Source organism: Nilaparvata lugens, chromosome 2, assembly GCF_014356525.2.
Source record: "Nilaparvata lugens isolate BPH chromosome 2, ASM1435652v1, whole genome shotgun sequence".
In the NCBI taxonomy this organism is placed as follows: domain Eukaryota; kingdom Metazoa; phylum Arthropoda; class Insecta; order Hemiptera; family Delphacidae; genus Nilaparvata; species Nilaparvata lugens.
Genome location: NC_052505.1, coordinates 18,063,301 through 18,086,161, shown reverse-complemented (window position 1 = coordinate 18,086,161; position 22,861 = coordinate 18,063,301). Strand labels below are relative to the sequence as shown.

The window sequence follows — 22,861 nt, the reverse complement described above, 5'->3', positions numbered from 1 at the left end:
CAGCATGTCATTAATTCCATCAATGTTGATTAATTCACAACTTATCTTCTTTCAAAATTCCATTGTGAGTCCACAATAAAAGTTCAAATTACCACCATAACATTCGATTCTGTATTCAATATCCATCCATTCCAATCATCCTACCAGTTTTTTAAGCATTTTATCGAAACCTCACAGGAAGTATCAGGTGGAATCTATCAGTCCGAGGCCAGTTTGGTGTAATTTCATTCACAGTCTGCCATTAAATTGTGAAAACCTTGACTGTGAGTCACGACTCTATTGACTTGTAATGGTGATCGTGACCATGGACAGGGAATGCATACGAAATCAGGCGAGAGTCAACGTCCTGCTTGCCAAAAATTGAAGAATAGGTCGTCAATCTTTGAATTTTCCCCTCAAATGTCTGACTTTTTGCAATTATTCAAACTGATTATTTCAATTCAAAGTTTCGTTGGTTCCAAATGATTAATCATAATATACTTTACTCCCTCTAAAATTGATAAAAATTACATAGATTATATACAGTTTTCAATGGTTGTTGATTGTCCATTATTTTACAAAATTATATTGTCTTCTATTGATTCAAAGTTTCGCATTTTGCCTCGCACAGATGAATAAGATAAAATATCGGGGTCCGAGATTCGCTCTGGAGTGTAAAAGCATAGAAAATTTGTAACAAAACATTGAGTTTATAGTTTATATTTATTTATTCATTTTCTCAGTCGTACAATTATTTTTACAGTTATATATGGAGGCACAACAGGCTTATGCCCAAAACTGTCCCTTTTCAAATTTATAACACAGTCCAAATCAAAATCTAGGTTAAGCTACTATCACTCAATTTATTCACACTTCAAAAAACAAACACATCATCAATTACAAATAGATATACTATGAATTCGTTTTAGAATGATATACTATGTTTGCTACAATATTTGTTTATATACTATGTATCATTCAACACTAACAGCATCTAGTTACTATTTTGGACTTTCTGAAGTAAACATGTTTTCTAGAAAAAAGAGAAATAAGCGAAGTTTTTCTTGCTGAATTTTTCTTCTCGTGAGATCAGCTGGATGATCCTACACATGCACTCGTTCACTCTCTTCCATTACGGTATAAACAGATGACAAAATTTCCAGCTGTTTTTCCAAGGACGTATTTATCCTTTTAATATTCTCCAGCGAGTTATCCCAGGGTTGAGACCTAGTGCAATCGAGTCTTCATATCATAAACCTACTTTGTTCCAGATTTCGTGAAAATCGTTTTCGAGATCCGTTGAACATAAATATATACCCATATAACCATATAACCACATAAACAGATAACCACATAACCATATAAATATACAGAAATTGCTCGCTTAATATAATATGATAGGACAGGACATTTTTTTATGAAGACTCTATAAAATATATGACTTGTATTTGTTGGTGAATAATACTATCACTTCGTTTTTATGCGGTATCCATTTCATAGGTAGCACAGAACGTTTTTTCAACGTATAAATTTGGTTTTTACTGTTAAATAACCGTTGAAGATTGAATTTTTCAACGTTATAATTTCAACCACTTTTCAACGTTTTCTCAGAGTTTTTCAACGTATTTTCATCGTTATATAATTATTTCTTATGGATGTTTTTGATCTCACCCTATCGTTCTCATTTTTTATGGATGTTTTTGATCTCACCCTATCCTCGTTCTCAAGGTACTTTCAACGTATTTTTAACCACTTTCCAATGCTTTCTCAACGTCTCTCCCCAACATTGAAAATTACGTTCATTCGGCGGCCAATTTTACGTATTTTCGACGTTAAGATATCAAGTAATTTCAACTTAATTTAAACGTTTGTATGTTACTGGGGTTGTCTCTTGATGAGGCGTATGGACTTAAAGATAGAGATACTATGAAACATTTTTCTATTATTCATACATTTTATGCCTTATGCTAAGAAGACCATAGACTAACTAAACAGTTAGGCTGGATCTGTGCCAAAACTTAGGCAGTTAAGGTTTTGGCTGACAATTTACTCTCAACAAGTTTATAAGTTGGATGAGATTCACATCAGGGTAGTTGATAGGCTGCTAATGTTAATAATATTAAATAATGTTGATAACATTGAAAATAATTCGTATTTCCGTTTGTTTCTAGGACACTAGTCGAGGCCAAGAAGTACTAGACACTGTATACCGACACCTCAATCTTCTAGAAACTTCTTACTTTGGCCTACGCTACATAGATACCTCAAACCAAACGGTAAGTCTCTCATTCTACAACTATCCATACACTTGATAGAAAATTGGATAAATCCCATTGAAATGTACAATCAAATGATGACTAAATCAATTAATGTGAAATAATTGAATCAATAGTTGTGATTAAGTTATGACAGTTATTATATTCATAATAATTATTGTTCCAGGTTTATATTTTAAGTAATTCTTCAGTTGTTGCTGGAACTTGGTTCCTTGACAATAATTATCTTTCTCAATAATTATTGTTCCACGTTAATATCTTAAGTAATTCTTCTGGTTGAAAGTTCTGTCAATTTTCACTAACAATTTGACCAAAAATAAGTAATATATTTCGATATTACATTTGATAAATCCAAAAGCTTTTTGTGCTCTTGTGAGTGCGATGTTGTGTTAAATATCCATATTGAATGGAAACGACTCCATCTTGTCAAAACACTTTCTAATACAATTTAAGACAGATAAAGGTACAATTTGATCGAAGATTTTCAAGGTGGAAACTTCACTGGAGATTGATAATCGATCAATAACTGAAACTATTATCTCAATTTTTTTATAAATAAGTGATTTGACAATACAGATGGAAAATAAATTTGAAGTTGCATTTGTTCATATGCTAAATATTGTTAAATGAAAATCCCAATGGAATATAATTGTATACTTTTATATATTTTGATATATATATATTGTCAAATCATTATTAGACGAAAATCCTAATTAAATGCTGTCAATCACCCCGAAGACTTCTGCTACTGCAAATATTGACAACACGGTAAACAGCTAGATAGAAATTCGATGAGTGCTACTATACAAAAATTATTTGTCAGCCCGGGAATCGAACCCAGTACCTCCCAATTGCCGGTCACGAATGCTTACCCTTACACCAAACTGAAAACTTCTGGATAGCAGCGCTCATTTCATACAAAGCCATAATTAGCATTTGAACAATTGCAACTTAAAATTTATTTTTCATCTGTAGACTTGCTGGCCGCTGTGGCTTTGTATAAAATGAGCGCTGCTATCCAGAGGTTGTCAGTTTGGTGTAAGGGAAAGCATTCCTGACCGGCAATTGGAAGGTACTTGGTTCGATTCCCAGGCTGACAAATAATTTTTGTATAGTAGCGCTCATCGAGCTGATTTCCATCTAGCTGTTTACCCTGTTGTCAATATTTGCAGTAGTAGAAGTCTTCGGGGTGATTTACAGCATTTAATTAGGATTTTCGTCCAATAATGATTTGACAATATATATATATATATCAAAGTATATAATTATATGAAAGTATATTATCAAATACCAAGTCGTATACATTACAATCCAATCTCATTGAACTGAACGAGCAGGCTTATCAATTGACCATAACATTCGAATATAGACATATCTATATTACTTTTTTGTGTAGTTGAGAAGTTGATATTGTGGTAATTATTCATATTGAATGAAAAAGACTAAGAAATTGTCAAAAAACAGTATGCTACATAAAAGCGGAATTTATACTAGTATGCTACTTCTTCTGCTCTTGTATTTAGTTTTAGTTTATCAGAGATTGACAATGGTGTAATAACCGAAACCGGTCTTTCTAATTATCAATAAATCAGTGGTCTTTTGAAAATTTCTTAGTCTTTTTCATTCAATATATCTATATTAGACACAGATGATAACAACCTCGTTACACTTAAAAGTAGTAACAACACTTCATTCTAAGAAAGTTAACACATTCCAATTCTATTTACATTCCAAAAATAACCTTCCATCACTAAAATATGGACTCGTTGTCAACAGATCTCACGAAGTTAAGGAAATAATCGGTTTCCAATGACAGTTTGATAATTCATTATTAAAAATGCACAAAAACATCTCACAAGAACTGCTTACACCATAAAATATACTCAGATCCCTTTCTCAAATTCCCTGATAAACTGGCATTAACTCTACCTTCTAAAGTAATAGATCTTCATCGAATTGAAATTAATGATAGCATGTCGACAAACCATTTGAAAGCTGAAGAGTTTCCAGACCTTGATCGGTTTAAGATGGGCGGTGAGAGAGACAGGTGACATAAAAGTGAGTCAGAAGACGCTGGAGAGGAATGCGGAAGAGAATGTGAACAGAAAACAGAAGAGAGGAGATAAAAATCTGCTTTGTGAAAATAATTGAGGACTGAAAATTTTGTGAAGTGAACAACTACAAGACTTAACCTATTTCGGACTATGTGTAACCTTATATCAATTTGGGAGAGGAATAGCACAAGGATATTTTATTTTTTCTCTCCCTATCATTTTGATGATGTACTTATTGTTTGAATCGATAAATAAAGATAGTTGGAGAAAGAAAGATAGATTGATTGATTGAGTACTTTATTTATGTAGATTACAATATATACTGGCTTATACACCCATATACAATAGCTTACAATACAACAAAATTATGGATGAATTTACAAAATATAAATTAAGAAAATAATTATTGAGCTGTATATGATATGAAAAAAAAACAAATTGTAATAACTATAGATAAAATAGATAATATTGTTAAGCATCTACATAAATTGGCGGAGCTTTGGACATATCAATGTCCATTCTTTGGAAAGAATATTCCAAGTATTTCTTTCCACTAACTCTCTACCAAAAAAGAGATAAGGGATAGAAGAGGAGAAAAGAAGATGAGATAGTAGGTGGGAGAAAGACAGTAGGAGAAAGAATATGAGGAGGAAAGAGGAAAATGAGGATGGGGAGAAAGTGAGTGAAAATGGATGAAAAAGATAGTTGAAGAGATTTTTGATTGATTAATGCGGATGATGCCCAAATGAGATGTTAACTTGTGCGTGGGTGATAGGAGTGTGAGGGTTATCCATGGTAACCCATTTGATAAGGTGATCAAGGTAGAGTTGTCAATATTGTTCAATTAAGATGAGGGAGAAGGAACAGGAAAAAAAAGAGAAAATCCAGAATAATTAATGGAAGAAGGAGAATGATGGAGGAGACAAGGAAGAGAGATGGGAGAGGTACAGGAGAAATAGGAGGATAGGAAAAAGGCAAACATGGAATAAGAAATAGCTTAGATGAATATAGAAGAAAATGTATTGAAAAAGATAGGAAAAGGTGGTGATCAGTTTGAAGAATGGAGGGAAATGGATAATATACCCAAAAAGAATAGGAAGAAAGAAGCAAAATAATTGATTGATTGATTGATTGATTGATTGATTGAGTACTTTATTCATGTAGATTACAATATATACTGGTTTATACACTTATATACAATAGCTTACAATACAGCACAATTATAGATGAATTTACATAACTTTTTGTGTAGTTGAGGAGTTGATATTGTGGTAATTATTCATATTGAATGAAAAAGACCAAGAAATTGTCAAAAAACCACTGATTTATTGATAATTAGAAAGACCGGTTTCGGTTATTACACCATTGTCAATCTCTGATAAACTGAAACTCTGTTTATCAGAGATTGACAATGGTGTAATAACCGAAACCGGTCTTTCTAATTATCAATAAATCAGTGGTTTTTTGACAATTTCTTAGTCTTTTTCATTCAAGAATTTACATAATTTAGCTAAGAAAATAATTATTGAACTGTATATTATATGTAAAAGCAATTTGTAATATAATAACTATAGATAATTATATTGTTATGCATCTACATAAATTGGCGGAGCTTTGGACATTGAAAGAGAGAAATGGATGAATTTGTAGAACAATCCATTCAGCTACGGATTAAGATGATGATGACACGAAATTTTGGTGAATAGGACGATTTCAAAAAGAGGGAAGGTAAATAGGAAATAGTCTAAGTCAAAGAATATGCAGATGAAGAATTCAAAGACTTGAAGAAGGACGTATAATGATATATATGAAGCATCAAAATCAGGACCATGGGTTAATAGTTCAAAAGTAGAGAATAAAAGTAAGAGAAGTAATGGTGGCGGGACAGGAAGTTGGATGGAGAAGGAATTAAAAGAGATTCTATGAACTAGTCTAGATGAAGAACCTCTATGAAGTGAAGAAAAGAGAATAAGGAGAAGGATTGAATGAGAAGAAGGGACAAAGAGAGAGAAAAATAGAAAGAGGAAGAAGAAGAAGAAGAAGAAGAAGAAGGAGACGAAGAAACTGAAGACTTGAATCTGTTGCATCCTTCCATCCATCAAATCAGTATCCATAAATCACTCAGCAGTTAGTTGGTTGCAAAGGAATTTGAAATTCTTCTACAATCATTAATGTTGACCTTGACAACAACTGACAAGGGCTCGTTATAACGTCAACAGTCTCTGGATCCGTTATAACGAGCCGTTATCGTTGACGCCATAAATTATTGATAAGGCTATCAATGCATCAATGGCAGCTGCTATCATGCAATCAATGTAATCAGCCAGTCCTTCACTTGTTCTAAATCAACTTTGGCATCACTCTTCAGAACCGCCTATCTTTCCTTTCATTTCTTCCTCTTCGTTTCTCATCCTTGATCCTCTTCTCCTCTTATTTCTTCTACTTTTGTCTTCTAACACCGCCAATTTATGTACTGTAGTCACACACCAATATAGTATTATCAAAATCAAATAGCATTATCGAAAATCCTGATTTTCAGATTATTAGTAGAGTAGATTATTGACAATATCTCTACTATGTTCAATTATCAGTTTTCAATACTCTCTTGTTCTCGTTGATTAATACATTTCAAATTCGGTACGATATAAATCCATGAGATTTAGAGGATGGATTCTTCATGGTATTGTTGATCTAGTAAAACAAAAATGTTCTGAAAATATCAATTTTGGGAGAAGATATTCAATTTACCAAAAATAACTTAACTAGAAGTTATTTTTAGTAAATTGAATAACTTCTCCCAAAATTGATATTTTCAGAAAATATTTGTTTCACTAGTTGAGTTATTTTTGGTTATTTTTAGTAAATTGAATAACAACTATCTTAAAAATTGATATTTTCAGAGAATATTTGTTTCGCTAGATCAAAAATAACATGAAGAATCTAACCTCTAAATCTCATGGATTCATTTCTTACCGAATTTGAAATGTTCTGTCTCAAAAATTTGAATGTTTTCCAGAGAAAACTTTTCCATTTTGATAGCTTGATGATAATACAAATCAAAAAACTTGGAAAAATATCACGAGTAAAAAGTCTATTTCTAGCCTTTGCACAGCCTTAACGCCAGCTTCTTGTAATCTTGTTAATTTTTCCTCCTTTTTCGTATTCTTTTCTCCTTTGAATCTCCTACCCAATCTATTTTCGTTATGCTCTTCCTATTTTCTTTTTAATCATTTTCTTGTAGTCATCTCGTACTTTTTGTCAAAGCTCTTTACCTCCCCCAATCACTTTTCATATGATATTTCTTGTCATGTTACTATGTTTATCCTCTTCTGTATCATCACCTCCTTTCTTTCTCACTCCTGTTTGTTTATCCTATTTCTGTTTTTCCCCAATCTCGCATCACTGCCAGCCTTGTCAATCCTCGATTCAAAGTCAATCATTCATAAAAGATAAAAGTCAACCTCAACTCAAATAATATCTTCGGAGTAATACTAGCATATAGGTGCGTACAGATATACGCGCCGCGAACATGAGCAATTCACTTTCAATCAGCTGATTATATCTGTATTTTTACAGAAACGGTAAGATTCTTATATTAAAAGCTTGGCATCAACTGATCAAAAGTGAATTGCTCATGTTCGCGGCGCGTAAATCTGTACGCACCTTAATACGAAATGAGCATGATATTTTCCAGAAAATTTCTCACTGAAATTCCCTTTACCCATCCTTTGATTTCAACCTCTTCTCAAGTCATTACTCCATCTTCACCCTACGATTCTTAACTATGTTTTCTGCTTGCTTTATGTCTCTCATCCACTCTTTCAATATCTTTCGTAAGCTCTCTCTATCTATTTTTCTCCAAATATCAATCCATCTAACTCGCTTAAATTAATTTAAATATGTTTTCTGCTTGCTTTGTCTCTCTCATCCACTCTTTCAATATCTTTCGTAACCTCTATCCATCTATTTTCCTCCAAATCTCAATCCATCTAACTCGCTATTTCCCTCTCTTCCACATTCTCTCTTTCGCTCACTCACTAAAATTCTCTCTCCCAGAGCGATCATTCCGTAAACAGTCGTTAGTGCTTCGGAACACGTGCCATAGGTAAGAGACTAAAAGCAGTCTCGCTTCCTCTCCGCAGACTAAAAGCAGTACAGTGCCATACAGTGCTAAAAGCAGTACCATACAGTGGCTAAAGGCAGTATGAGAGCTGCGACTGAATAGGCCGTTTGCAATCGCCGCTTTCCCGCGCTTAATGGACGATTTTGCGCGCGCAATCCACATTTATTTGCCGCCAAAGCCCCATTTCTGCCAATGCCACTTCGATCGCCGACCCTTTACCACTTGATTTAGAAGCACACGGATTCGCGGAGATCAATGCTGTTACCCTGTAACCACATTCATGAAGTCCCGCATTCACATGATCAAGTCCCATATGCACCATCTACGAAAAACGCTAAACTAGGTCAGCATTGGTTCAATAGGCAGCATTGGAATTGTTAAGGAATTCTGTCAGTTTAAATAATAATACATTTCATTGCAGCAACATACTTGCGTTCTTGTCAAGTTGCTTGACCAACAAAGTCTCTTCCAGCTACTTTTTGGTTTATTGTTCTTGGATCCGACGTTAGCCAATCATCGCCAAGACCCTCTTCCACACACAGGCTTTGCCTCTGTGGAGAGTTTTCATGAAGTTTTTTAAAATATAATGTTGTATTTTCTGGAGCTATGATATAATAACAACTAAATTCAGTTATAATAATTAATTTTTTAGTTCAACTGTAAGTTTTATTTTATGATTGTTTGGTTGCAGAAGATGTAACGTTGTTGTATAATATGAATATTTGTACCCTGAAATCATGATAATAAAAACCAATTTGATTTGATTTGATTTTGATCAATCATTGTTTATAGAATAATAATAAATTCATTTATTCTTCCAATTTATACATTACACATAATCAGAAATTATGAATAGTAAAGTTAGCCCAGTCAACGAAGTGTTAGCCTATAGAGGGAAAAGTTTGGAAGACAATTTTTGACCCCGCAGTTCTGTTTAGGGTAGTGAGGAGGTAAACATATCAAAAGTCCCCACCCCTACCCAATGTCCTAATGTACCATTTTTTGGTATCTCGCATATAACTCGAAAATTATGCATTTTACGGACATGACTATTCTATAAGAAATTAAAGCTTACATAATTTCCTACAATATTGATCCAACAACTTTTTCTATATCACTTTCACTTTTCAGGATATCCGCTCTAAAAGTTGTGACATTTTTGAATTAGTACAGGGGGTAGTGGTGGGGGGAATTTTGATATTATGTTCACCTCCTCACTACCCTAAACAGATTTGCGGGGTCAAAAATTGTCTTCCAAACTTTTCCCTCTATACCCTTTTTTGAGCATTCATTGCCTTGACTAAGTAGATATATCACAACAATATTGCAAATTATAAAAATGAAGATAAAATAATACAATCACACGTTAATGATAACAATTACACAAATAATTCTCTAATGATACAAAATAATATACAACAAACAACATACAGTTACAGTCACAGTTGATGGCAAAAGGGCTCATGAAAGTCCCCTGCTGCAGTATCTAAAACAAATGACAAAAGATCTTTCTCTTTTTTCCTACTTTCTTCTCCAATACTTCCGTTTTCTTCTCCTTTCACCCTTCATCCCTCAGTTTTATACCCTCTACCTGTCTATTGCATGGGAAACCATAGTTGGCTGGGTATTTTCCCTCCTTTCTTTCTCATCACCACAGCCCACCATGAAGCCTGTTTTTGTATTCTATTAGAAATTTATTTTTGATTATGTTTTGTGTAATTTGATTTCTTTTATGTATATTGTAAGTATGCTAGAAGCACTAGCAGTGAAAAAGGTGAGAAGCATTGGAAGGAGTGCTATTTTTGAGTTGGTACACCTGCATGACTTCGGGCATGTGCATTGTCATTTATGTTTATGTTCTGGGGCGCACCAATTGTGTTGAATTTTATAAAGTTACTAGCCGTCAGGCTCGCTTCGCTCGCCATAACCGTCTAGCCAGGGGGCTCCGCCCCCTGGACCTTGACTGGATCGCCCAAGAATGAGATCAGCAGGCTCGCTTCGCTCGCCTGCATTTTTCATTTGAGCATTTTTATCATATTATGTTAGGACGAGTAGCTCTGATAGAAGTAGCAGTACCCAATCAATTTTTCCGCAATAAATGCATTTCAATCTTCAACTTGGTGCCAACTCAACTTAATGCCAACCCGACAAGATTATTAATTAGTCATCAGTTAACAACTGTTTCGAAGAGGTACTCTCTAGATTATAGTTCTATATCAACATAATGGTATGGACATTTTAAAATTTTTATTAAGAGAATAAGAAGAATATACATGCTAAAAGACGAACTGTAATCCCTCAAAAACCACCATTAGAGTTAGAATATTGCCAAAAGATTTCTTAGTGCGCCTCTAAAGGGCCAACTGAACATACCTACCAAATTTGAACGTTTTTGTTCCGGTCGATTTTTAATTCTGCGAGTGAGTGAGTCAGTCAGTCAGTCATTGAGTGCCATTTCACTATTATATATAGAAGAAGAAGATAGAAGATTGATTAATTGATTGATCTGGGTGCTATGAGCTATGAACAATGGAAGAGAGTATCAATGGACAGATTTGGATGGAGGGCTGCCAACCAATAAAATGATTGAGCTGAAAGAAGAAGAGAAAAATATACAACATTCTAGAAAATAAAGTTGAACCTTCATAGAAGTTTCTGAATAAATGATGCTAAACTGCAAAACCTTCATGCAAATACAATGTTCTGTTTGAATTTCAAATGATTGATAATCAAACGATTGAGCTGGAAGAAGAAGAGAATAATATACAACATACCAGAAATAAAGTTGATCCTTCGAGTTTCTAAATAAATGATGCCAAACTGAAAAATCTGGTGTGGCGCACTCACACAACTTTCCTTGCCATTATGAAAATTGGTCACAAGAAGCTAGTGTTCCACGCGCATCTCAAGTCTACTTATAAACAAAGATCTGAGCCAGCTGGTGATAGGACAACAACGCTGGAGAAATACGAGGTCTGCTATCTCTTCATAGTGAATAGAATCAATAGTCTACAATTGGATAATCACAGTTTCTCGAATTTCGAGCTTATTTTCAATTTTAGGTGAAAATGTTATTGAACATTAATTGTAGAGATTCTCATGCTCAATCTTTTCCACTCGAAATTTTTCGTTAAAATTGTATCTGAAGCCTGATAATTGAGAATCTAAAATCAAACTTTGCATGGATGGGGCGGAGCTCCTTAATTTTTTACAGATATGGGAGTTGTGGCAGTTGATACAGCTTATCAATGACCGTTTCCGAGAAAACCGCGAAAAACCCTGTTTTTGACAACATTTTTTCCATTTTAGCCGCCATCTTGAATTGCATTTGATCGAAATTGTTTGTGTCGGATCCTTATATTGTGTGGACGTTAAGTTCCGAATTAAAGTCAATCCGAGATGAGATATCGTGTACACAGACGCACATACACTCATACACACACACACACACACACACACACACACACACACACACACACACACACACACACACACACACACACACACACACACACACACACACACACACACACACATACATACATAGCAATACCCAAAAATCACTTTTTTGGACTCAGGGGACGTTGAAACGTATAGAAATTTAGAAATTGGAGTACCTTAATTTTTTTCGGAAAGCAATACTTTCCTTACCTATGTTAATAGAGCAAGGAAAGTAAAACCTTCATGCAAATAGAATGTTCTGTTAGAATTTCAACAAATCAGTCAGTTCCAATCTCGAATAGTAGGAATGTTTTAGAACTTCTACGATTGTATCTCAGCCTACATGACGATGTAAATGCGCCGATCAGACACAAAACACAAGTTGTAAAAACTTTTCTTTTATCGAATCGTATTCCATTGGATACAATCGAAGCTCTCTGGATCGGCCTCCAATAAAATCCAGCCTATAATCACGACGGGGCGCTTCGCTACTTGCTGTAAAGAATAAAAGTTGATGTTTCGTCTCTAATGTGATAGCTTCCATTCGTTTCTCCACTTTTATTCTCCTTTTTTTGTCAGTTTCTTATCTTCTTTACATTCTCCTTCATTTCTCCTTCTCATCAGCACTCATCAATCTTCTTCATTCTATTTTTGTCTTTCTTACTCATTCACCCTCCCAACTCGGTCTAACACGCTTTCAAAGTACACTTTCTCCCTTCTTCTTTTTCTTCTTTTTCTTCTTCTTCTTCTTCTTCTTCTTCTTCTTCTTCTTCTTCTTCTTCTTCTTCTTCTTTTTCTTCTTCTTCTTCTTCTTCTTCTTCTTCTTCTTCTTCTTCTTCTTCTTCTTCTTCTTCTTCTTCTTATTCACACCCTACTCTTTCGTTTCTCATCTATTAGTTTGTCCCGTTAGTGATCTATCTTATACCTTCTAATCTTATTGCTGGTTCTTCATTTTCGTCTTTCCTTTAAGATCTCCCTAATTACTCCTTTTGACCTGTGTATCCAGCGTTTTTGTCCTGTCACCAGCTGGCTCATATCTTTGAATAGTTGACTTGAGATGAGCGGGAACACTAGCGTCAGATGATCAATTTTCATAACGGCAAGGAAAGTTGTGTGAGTGCACCACACCAGATTGTTTCATATAATATGCAGTTCAGAAATCATTTTCTTAGTCTATATTATGTAAATTCATCTATAATTTTGCTGTATTTTAGCTATTGTATATAAGTGTAAAAGCCAGTATATATTGTAATCTACATAAATAATGTACTCAATCAATCAATTCCCCCCCCCCATAATCTATCTTCCGTCATGATATTGTAAATGTGTTTATCTCTGATACATCCTCTCACCTTTCCGTTATCTCATTTTCACATTTGAATTGATTTTTAACGATCTTCTATCTCATTCACTCACATACACAGTACTCCCCCACTACTTCCCTCCTGCAGATATCACTGGTGAATTTATATTGAAAGTTGGATGGTTTGGTTGGACAACAAATTGGATGTTCACAAAGTTTGCACTGAATGTATTCTGGCTTGTGCCGTCTACACTGTTCTAACTCTCATAATGAACCCTTTTGAACTGCAAATGTAGCTGCTAGCCTCTTCTGCCGCTTCTCCTCTGTCTCTCATTCTCCTTCTACTCTCTCACCATTCTCTTCTCATTCTCCTTCTCATCACAGCTCTTCTTCTCCTTCTCCTCTTTATGTAAGGTTTCCTCCACCTTCCTCTTCCTATTTCTAATACCATAGTTTTCCCTTCTCCTTCTTTCCCTTCTTCTTCTTTTTCTTCTTCTTCTCCTCCTTCTCCTTCTCTCTCTCCAGGGATGTGTATCAGAGTTGTTTGGCAGGGTTTGGTGGCAGAGAGGACCAGGAGTCCTAACTCCACCCTAATGAAGGCAAATAATCAATCAATCTCCTCATTCTGCCTCTTCTCCTTCTTCATCTACTCTCTCTCCTTTCTTTTCTCATTCTTCTTCTCATCACAGGTCTTCTTCTCCTTTTCCTCTTTATGTAAGGTTTCTTCCATCTTCCTCTTCCTCTTTCTTGTACCATAATTTTCCCTTCTCCTTCTCCTTCTTTTCCTCCTTCTTCTTCCCCTTCTTCTTCTTCTTCTTCTTTTCCTTCTCCTTCTCCTCCTTCTGCTTCTTCACCTTCTCCATCCACACTCTATCCTTTCTCTTCTTATTCTTCTTCTCATCACAGGTCTTCTTCTCCTTTTCCTCTTTATGTAAGGTTTCTTCCACCTTCCTCTTCCTCTTTCTTGTACCATAATTTTCCCTTCTTTTTCTTTTCCTTCTTCTTCCTATTCTTATTTTTTCTTCTTCTTCTTCTTTTCTTCTCCTTCTTCTTCCTTTTCTTCCCCTTCTTCCTACACACTGACTACTGACGGCAAAGGCAAATTGTTTTTCCTATCATTGAGAACACAGGAAAAAGCAGCAGACAGCTTCAGGGAAAAACTTTTCCTCAGATGCATTGGCAAAGTTTAAATTGTTCCCCTCTCCCCTCTTATCAAAGAGGGGTTCCCCCACTCACCCACTATGCATAACTTATTTTCTGCGACATAATGATTGGTGGAGGCAAGTCAAGTTGGCTGTGAACAGTGAATTATTATTTATATTCTCAACTTATTCAATAGATTGCCGTGGCAGGGCCGCATTTTCTGCCCAATCAGAAGTCAGAAGTGAGGCAATGAACTTTTTGTGGTGTGTTATTTGTGGAGTGTTCTTTGAAACAAATAATGATATTCGTGAAGTACTGTGAAGTACTGGATGTATCGAAAGCATTCGAAAGCATCTAAAGTATTCGAATGTACTAAAACCTAAATTTAAAACCTATTTGAATGTACGGTGAAATTCACTTTAAACTGTACGATTTGGTTGAATGCGAAGACATGATATTATTATTCACAAGGAATGTTGACGTTTTTAATTTCAGATCTCATATTCTCTGAACAATCACTATTGACTGATAACTTCCAAATGATACACGAACAAGAACTTTTTTCCTCGCAACATACTTAACAAAACAAAATGCATGGTTGCCTGTAAAGTCGGTATACAGGCGAAAGTTTTACGTGACAACGACTTTGAGTGGTAATAGTATATTTTCGCACCTAGGGCCGAAAATGAGACTTTTCTGGCTCGAAATCGGTTTTCAAGTCCGAGGCCGTAGGCCGAGGACTAGAAAAGATTGAGAGCCGGAAAAACATTTTTGCCCATGGTGAGAACGTTATTTTTCGCCACACAGAAAAATAAACAATATATATATGAGAATATTTGTCTATTATAAGCACTTCCGAAAGCAAAAGTGGAATATCATAGCTCTAGCAAATCTGAGGTAATCTGAATATCAAGAAATTGTCCAAGTATTTTTATTTTTTATTCTGATTTGTCTAAATAACCTAAAAGATTATGTTTAAATTATGTAAGAGGTTGAGTTTATACTTTTTATTCTTCCAAATGACAATAAGATGATATTATTATAAAAATGTTTTAATTATTGAATGATAAACACAAATAATGAAAAGTTTTTGATCAGCTGTTTTAGCACACTTGAAATCTGGCCAATCTGAATGTTAACGGAAGTTTAGGTTAGAAGTTCTATCCTACTCTGAAAATCGAATTATTTGAATAGTTTATAATATATATCTTATCTGTATTTTATTCATCCAAATAAAATGATAGTATATTATTACAGAATACTTTATTGAATTCTAGAAGCATAAAATGATTCCGTTTATCCACCATGTTCCGTGATAAACGCTGTACTAGGAGGTTTGAGGTTAGATTCTATTATACTCTGAAAATTGAATTTGAATAGTTTATAATATCTCATTTGTATTTCATTCATCCAAATAAAATGATAGTATCTTATTGCAAAAACTTTATTCAATTCTAGAAGCATTAACTGATTCCGTTTCATAAACTATTTTGTAAACACGTTCACATCAAATCAGAATCAGCTGACTTCAAGGTTATTTTACAGCCCTAGGGCCGTAAAAATTTTACCGGCCTGGTCAGAAAACAATCACTTTCGGCCTCCATATGAGGCACGTAAACCAGCTCATTACATCCAAGTGGGGCGAAAAATAATTTTAATGTGAATATTCATTCGTATGGTAGGAAGAAGGATTAAATAATAATAGTAACAATTTATGGAACGTTGCCAGCCTGGGAAGTGGTGGCGCAGTCGCAGGAGATTGCTTGCGGCGCCTGTGCAGGTTGACTGCTCCGTTTCACTCTCTCTCCAGGTGAATGCCTTCGGGTTGCTGCTGCGTTGCTCGCCACTGCTCCTATTCGTGCTCTTTCCAGACGACCGTGAACCGAAACGAACGCTCTCACTCGCTCTCATTGTGAGCGCATAACGTGGAGCGTAACGCAGTTTCTTGAAGTGTCACCCAGCAAACCAATTTATAAGACGTCACGTCAATAAAATAATATTCCAAAATATTGGATTCAATAATGTTTAAGATGGAGTGTAGATGGCAAGGCTATTACCACTTTTGGTTCCTTAGATACCTAACAGCTCAAACTATTAAAATATTACTGCCATACCTCAATTTTTGGATATTTCATAATATCTTTGCTTCATTTTATTGCAAAACTCTCCAGTCTGTAGGTTTATACAAGATTAAGTGAAATATTGACAAGTCCTGGACACTTTTCTCTGAAACTTTTCAATCAGCTCCCCTTCACTGTTAGGGAACTACCACTTGCTTCATTCAAGAAAAGATTGAATGATTGATTGAGTACTTTATTTATGTAGATTACAATATATACTGGCTTATACACTTATATACATTTATACAATAGCTTACAATACAGCAAAATTATAGATTAATTTACATAATATAGACTAAGAAAATAATTATTGAACTGTATATGATATGAAAAAGCAATTTGTTATATAATAACTATAGATAATAATTAAATTGTTATGCATCTACATAAATTGGTGGAGCTTTGGACATATCGATGTCCATTCTTCGGAAAGAATATTAAAAATATCCTCCCCACTAACTCTCTAGCTCTACCACTAACTCTCTCCAATCAAAGATTGGAGAATCTCCTTTCGAAGAATCCCATTTATTCCTTTTCTGAGTTCATTCATCTGCCCGTGCTAGATTATTTTTATACTTAAGAATTGTTGTGTCATTTCTCTTGTATTAGGTCTGCTTTTATTGGTTCTCTTAGTGCTTTATATCCCCAAATTCATATTTTTATAATGTTTGTTATTTTTTCTTGTAATAGTTTTATTGATGTTTATTGACTTCTTGTTATATTTATTGATGTTCCCTATTGCATTGTATATTGCCTCAATGGAATAAAAGTATTCTTATTCTTCTCATTCTTTATTATCATCAATCATGAAATTTCTAAGATAAGATAAGATTCTTTATTTCGCATCCAATTTACAACAACAGTACAGCGCACAAAACTAAAAAAAAGATAGCAAATAAGAATAATAAAACGATACTTAAGACAACTTTTTAACCGAGTAAATATGAAATTTGCTGATAATACTAATTGTATTAATTCTCTTTATAGGATGATGAAATGTAATCTAGCACATTTCTTCTCTTATTATCTTAGATGATGAGTTGAATTATTGATTTGAATGAAGAAATCTGGAATAGTCTATCACCAATAATAGAAAATCACTAGCATCTTTCTCATATTATTTTAAAATAAACATGACTAAAATATGCTTCGATGAAAATATAACAGGTGTACTAGTCATTTCTGTAATTAAACATCCAATAGATTGACAATATAGTATATGCATACAAGTAGTCTTATTAAAATACTTTATTGGATTGTCTTAGAATTTTAAGCAGTATATAAAATTTAAATTTTCTGATAATAATCATGTATAATCATAATAAGCCCGAACATAACGAGTTTGGATAGAAATATCCTCTCAAATGAGTGAACATTGAGAATGCAGTTGAATGTTGTATTGTTATATATAAATCTGAATTATAAATCTGACTATATCACCAATATCATCTTGAACATTTGAACAATAAATTAAATATTGTGTTACTGTCTGATGATTATAATTTTCAAAGTGACTTTGAATGGGGAGATTCATCGAAATAAGTGAACATTATTTGCAGTGGTGACTGGATATACGGCGAAACCCTAGCTACCACTTGACATTGCAATAAACCCTGATCAATCCTATTGGATAGCTGGGAGCCAAGCAGTGGTTTCCGTTTACACAGGGCTTCCGAGAGCCCTAATAGACATAGCAATTGATAGCCTTGTCTGTTTATGACCATATTATGTTGTCTACGTCCTATGTATCTATATTGGACCAAACACATTGTGTATATTGACAACCAAGTAAGGTGCAAGCAATACATCTGTGGTTGCAAATCAGATATTTGTGAGCAAATAAATGACGTAATAGTCTCCTGATGTTATTTTTATTCAACTACAATATCATCTTATTATCATTTACAGCCAGAGTGTTGGATGATTGGATATGGAGGAGGATTCGAGTCATTCATGTTGTATTATAATATGATCAACATTAACGAACTCAAGATCATTACATGAAATAAGAAGTCAAGAAGTAAGTGAAATAAGTGGCGTGAGACATCAAGAAGTGTGCTGTGTTGTCTTTTTCATGGGATGGCATAGCTTCTCTCTCTCTCTCTCTCTTTCCGTATCTCTACGATTATAGAAAGTCGATAAATTTCATGAATTATCATTGTATCATATTTTTGGTGAGTTAAGTTCATATCAAGATTTTCTGGTACTCTGATCAAAAATACATCTTTAGCATATTTGGTAGGCATCATATGCATTTCTAAAGCTTTTCAACTCATGTATCAAATATGAAAACTAATTGTTACTTTTAATTTAATTTAATCATTCAGAATTACACAACTTATAGAAAAGTACCACAGACTTATAAGCCAAAAACGGTTCCAATTCTAATTTATACAACAGTTTTTCATATTTTTTCTCTTTTGTTTCAGCATTGGCTGGATACCACCAAAAAAGTTGTGAAACAATTAAAAGGTGAGTCTATGAGAAAATTAATTTAATTTAATCAATATTCAGTTTATAAAATACTTTGAAACTATATTTTTTTCTGAACAATAAGAATCATTAATGCTTATCAAGGAGTATTCTTGTCAATAATTTTATGAATATTATTGATCCATCAACATTATGATGATTACCTGAGCTATAGGGAAGTTTAGAGATGTAATCAAATAGAGAATGCATTTATTCAAATGCTAATTAATATATAATTATTATTTAACGAAGATCCTAAATAAATGCTGTAAATCACCCCGAAGACTTCTGCTACTGCAGACATAGACAACAGGGTTAACAGCTAGATGGAAATTCGATGAGAACTACTATCCAAAAATTATTTGCCAGCCCGGGAATCTAACCCGGTACCTCCCAATTGCTAGTCAGGAATGCTTACCCTTACACCAAACTGACAATCTCTGGATAGCAGCGCTCATTTTATACGAAACCATAGCGGCCAACCAGTTAACTGATGTCAGTTTGGTGTTTACCTTACATTCCTGACTAGCAATTGGGAGGTACCGGGTTCGATTCCCGGGCTGGCAAATAATTTTTGGATAGTAGTTCTCATCGAATTTCCATCTAGCTGTTAACCCTGTTGTCTATGTCTGCAGTAGCAGAAGTCTTCGGGGTGATTTACAGCATTTATTTATGATTTTCGTTAAATAATAATTATCTATAATGGGGAAGTCATAAGCCTATCCTTGTTTGTGCAAGGATATTGTTAGGGATTATGATAAAAGTTACTCTGAGTGGCGTCAGAGAACGTGCATTTGAAAGTGAATGGAGGAACAGAAGTGAATAAGGAACTCAAATAGAGAAACAAGAAATGAACGAAGGAACAGTTTTACGAGCTTTATGAGACTTACTCCAAGCGAAGAACCATGTTCAGTGCGGCTCAGTGCAGCATTCGAATTGCTGCTATTTTAGCGCTAGTGCTTGGTTATATGTGACGAGACTAGTCATGAAGATTACTGATTATTGCAAGTGAGAAGGAAATATTTTTGACAATATTTTGTATCCCTCACACTCTGTTTCCAATTGATTCATTCCTTAATTTTATCACTTTTTTCAACTGTACATTTTTGTGATCTTGGAGATTTTTATTTTTCGATTCATTTTATGAATCTATTGTACGAGAAACTATAATCATTATAAAATTATGACCATGGAGGAAAATCTAGGTTTGGACAAGACTGTAAAATTTTTCTCCAAAATGTTGATGAAAAGTTAATATTCGGACATGAATAAACGGGAATGATACAATAGACTACATAACTATAAACTAATTTATTCACTCCAAGTTTATAGTATTCAATTGTATTCAGCTCTTGTATTACTGTATGGATCCTTTTCATTTACTGAATAAGCTATTTATAAGCCATTTCATTAATTCTTATGAGTTATTGGTAATTACATAAATTTTGAGTCAATTTCATATTAATATGATTTCAAGATTTGTAATTCACTTGAAAATGTTGTTTGCAGTATATCCCATAAGCCTGAGGTTTTAGTGAAAGCAAAAAAATGCAAAATTGATATCAAATAACTATTGAACAGAAATCTATTGAGATGATTTTTTTCAATCATCATAAATTTTCTTGAAGAAATGGAGTTTGTTCACATTATTGATCAATAATCTACCAACATTTATACAATGATTTTTCCAATAATTACTAGAAATATAATAAATGATCATTCCTCAATCATAATTAGTAGAACTTTTAGAGGTAGATAGCGATGAGTGAAAATCGGAGGACATTTTGAAACTTTAATCAAGCTCTGTCGAAGAAGGAGAAAGCTAGACAACGTCATCAGCCAATAGGAAGCCTTGGAGGCGGAGCAACCAAAATCACAGCAGTCATCTGATTGGTCCGTCAATGAGGCTAGATAGAATAGAGTCGAAGTAGGAGAAAGCTGACTAATTTCATAATTATTATGTCATCAGCCAATGGGTACCTTGTAGACGGAGCTAACCGAATTCATATCTGTTTTCTGATTGATCCGTCAATTAGACAGAATTAGGAAAGACATGTTTCTATTCAGATCCGTCTAATTTCTTTGCTAAATAGTAATAATTACAATTCAAATTCATTCTTCCTTCTTATTCCTTGTGGATCCTCTCAGTATCAGGATTTTATTGTAATGAATATATACCAGAAATGTCTACAATGAACTTACTACCATTTAACTTCCAAACAACTAATCTTCTAACTACTAAACTAACTGAATTAACTATACTAAACTACTACTTATGAAACTAGTGAGACCAGGAATGGAAATTTTATTATTCATTTGAAAGAGTATTTTCTATCTTATTTCCAACAAGATTCGAGACATTTGTGTTGTTAGGAAACACATTTTGCCTCATAATATACGGGTTAATAGCGTTACAACTCAGTCTATCATTAACTGAATAAAATGATACATATGAATGATTCCAAATGATTTTTTAAATGGTACATCTGTACTCTAATACCCATGAAACTGCTAGTGAAAACAATGTGATACTATATCCTCACGTAATGTGAAAGAAAGTAATTAACTTGATTAAAAATTCATAAAAGAATGTCAACTTTAGAATCTCTCTAGCCATGAAATGTCATCCATCACATATCACATGAAACCGCGATACTATGTCACATGATATATTTTCCACATACTAGGGGAGCCTCCCAGGATGTATGTGATCTAATGTTTGTTGGAAAAAAACAATTAGGGTTGTAATTACTTAGGGGAGTAACTGACTACAAAGAAAGTTTAGTCGGGGGGTGGAAAAAAGTGATTAGTATCGTTTTTCTGATATTAGTGTCAAGGGGGGTGGATCGAACGTTGAAAAAATGTTTTCTGAGCTTATAATGGTAATTGCTTGATAACAGAAATTATATTGTACCTGTTAAATGATTTTAAAATAGTGTGGAGAACTACTTATGTTGTAGCATCAATTTTATCACTACTTCTTGACAAACATCAAGCAGTCAATATTGATTGTACAGTTTATTTATTAGATAAGCGTTCAAAATCTCATCTCAGTTTCATTACTTTCCTTGCCCTATCACCATAGGTAAGGAAAGTATTGCTTTCCGAAAAAAATTAAGGTACCCAGATTTCTAAATTTCTATACGTTTCAGAGTCACCTAAGTCCAAAAAAGTGGTTTTTGGGCATTGGTCTGTATGTGTGTGTGTGTGTGTGTGTGTGTGTGTGTGTGTGTGTGTGTGTGTGTGTGTGTGTGTGTGTGTGTGTGTGTGTATGTGTGTGTGTGTGTGTGTGTGTGTATGAGTGTATGTGCGTCTATGTACACGATATCTCGTCTCCCAATCAACGGAATGAATTGAAATTTGGAACTTAAGGTCCTTACACTATACGTATCCGACACGAACAATTTCGATCAAATGCAATTAACGATGGCGGCTAAAATGGCGAAAATGTTGTCAAAAACAGAGTTTTTCGCGATTTTCTCGGAAACGGCTCCAACGATTTTGATCAAATTCATACCTAAATTAGTCATTGATAAGCTCTATCAACTTCCACAAGTCTCATATCTGTAAAAATTTCAGGAGCACCGCCCCATCTATGCAAAGTTTGATTTTAGATTCCCAATTATCAGGCTCCAGATACAATTTAAATGAAACATTTGGAGTTGGAAAGATTGAGAATAAAAATCTCTACAATTAATGTTCAATAACATTTTCACCTAAAATTGAAAATAAACTAGAAATTCGAGAAAATGTGATTATTCAATTGCAAACTGTTTGCAAATGTTGATTCTATTAAATCATCCACTTTGAAGAGATAGCAGACTCCGTGTGTCTGCAGTGCTATTGTCCTGTCACCAGCTGGCTCAGATCTTAGAATAGTAGACTTGAGATGCGCGTGAACACTAGCGTCAGTTGATCAATCTTCATAACGGCAAGGAAAATTTTGTGTG

At 34.1% G+C, this 22,861-nt stretch overlaps 1 protein-coding gene across 2 annotated transcripts in view; it reads left to right on the top strand.

Annotated features, from left to right (window-relative positions):
* Positions 1–22,861, top strand: part of LOC111047556 (band 4.1-like protein 4A) — a 611,588-nt gene that overhangs the window by 456,701 nt on the left and 132,026 nt on the right. For both annotated transcript variants that reach the window (XR_005570427.1, XM_039420715.1), the window contains exons 3-4: positions 2,151–2,255; positions 18,869–18,911. The gene's annotated coding sequence lies outside the window, so the exon portion shown is untranslated. The remainder of the gene's footprint in view (positions 1–2,150; positions 2,256–18,868; positions 18,912–22,861) is intronic.